The sequence below is a fragment of the Somniosus microcephalus genome, unplaced genomic scaffold, assembly GCF_052327205.1.
Source record: "Somniosus microcephalus isolate GS21.2 unplaced genomic scaffold, FLI_Smic_1.0 unresolved_chr4, whole genome shotgun sequence".
Lineage (NCBI taxonomy): Eukaryota > Metazoa > Chordata > Chondrichthyes > Squaliformes > Somniosidae > Somniosus > Somniosus microcephalus.
Window position 1 is genome coordinate 9,072,442 of NW_028225182.1, and position 1,741 is coordinate 9,074,182.

Consider the following 1,741-nt stretch of genomic DNA (forward strand, 5'->3'; position numbering starts at 1 on the left):
GAACGCGCTAACTTGGCGTTATTAGCACCACGCTCTCACCAACTGAACTAACCGGCCACAATACTCTGCTTGGGCAGGCTCGAACCCAGGCTGGGAGATTGTCTTTCAAGCTCACACTGGGTGACCGAGTTACGGCACAAACTTTGAACACACCACATCGCTTAAACATTGTTAACTGTTCCTTTATACAACTGGGCAGTGTGTTAATCGAAAGTAACAGAAAGACAGCTCTATGGTCGAACAAACCTCATCTAAAATTTATTATCGCACCACAGCCCCTCCCTCAAACACTGTCCCGGTGTAAAAGCAGACGGCGGCACCCCGACTGGATTCGAACCTGCAGCGGACGGTTGGAGCCGGATCCAGCATGTCCGATGTGGTTTCACTCCCATTCGTTTGGGAAACGCGGCAGCAGGAGCGTGAAATGTCTCCTGATTCGCTCCTCTTGTAGGGAAGGAGATAGAAAGTAACTAAAATTTACCGAAACCCGGGACCTTTAGATCTTCAGTCTAACGCTCTCCCAACTGAGCTATTTCGGTTTCACATTAAATCCCTATTCTGTCGTTCTTTTGGAGCATTTTCTAACCCCGGGTGGAATTGCCCCTCTCGCTCATTCCTCACTTCGGGCAATGTGACCCGACCAGGTCTCGGGGCTCAGGTTGTGTTAATGTAAAGCTGCAGTGTTGATAAAGATACAAAGCTGACACAGCACGGGGGACCTCACCGTGTTGGACACAGCGTGAAATGCAATGACATGTTCAAATAAAGTTACAGAGCACAACACATGTGTAAAATTCCCTGTTCTTTTCTCCACACTGATGGGTTGTGAAGGGAGAGACGGGCCGAAGTCTCACTGAGCCGCACTGATCACGAGCCAAATCAAGTTCAATCTTCAGCTGCAGGTATGGTGCTGAGCCCGACACAGAAGTGAAAATGCCCGTGGTTCTTAGTTCCTCACACAGTGGGCTACTGCGCAATAGAGGAAGGGCTAATGAATATCTTAATGTTCAAGTTATCACGGACTCTCTGATTCCAGTCTTGCACACGTTGCTAAGTTTCAAATATTGCATTTTTCACACTGGCAATGAATTGATTGATAGCCGTGCCTGTGATAAGGTAAGTTTGCTCGGGAGATGCAGTGGGCAAGAAGATACACGGAAGACTGATAAAAACCGTGACTGCCCTGACACTGTGAGCTGCAGTTAAATGTTGGCAACATTTAAAGTCAGCCAGTGTAAAAGTTGACAGAAATCAATTCCTGCTGACTTTGAAACAGCACGCATTTTACAGAAATCAAGGATGTGTATTTTGTATCGCTGCATGAAGAGTGATATTCAGCAGTGGTGGGGAAAGTTGAATCAGGGGCGAGCATTGCCCCGTACGGGTGCGTTGTGTGGTGGCAATTCAAACAGACCCAAAACGCACTGTTCCCTGACCGGGAATCAAACCCGGGCCGCGGCGGTGAGAGCGCCGAATCCTAACCACTAGACCACCAGGGAAGCTGCAGCAAGCCTCCTGCCAGCAACACAGTTTTTCCTGCCTGCTCCTTTGCAATTCAGATCATTTCGCGCCAGGCAAACTGTTCGGACAAAATTATATTTTTTACTTATGAACACAACAGACATGTTCGCGAAAGCTCGGCACCAACTGCGGGAAGGCATCCACTTGAAATCGATTTCCTCCTGTGTTTTTCTCTGGATGTTGTCTCTCTCGGTGCCGGCGAACATTTCATTGATGCATT

General features: G+C 48.2%; 1 non-coding gene across 1 annotated transcript; it reads right to left on the reverse strand.

Moving 5' to 3' along the window:
• Window positions 1-1,427: 1,427 nt before the first annotated feature.
• On the reverse strand, window positions 1,428-1,499 carry trnae-cuc (transfer RNA glutamic acid (anticodon CUC)). Its single transcript has one exon. It is a non-coding gene; the product is annotated as a tRNA-Glu (tRNA).
• Between the last annotated feature and the right edge of the window lie 242 nt (window positions 1,500-1,741).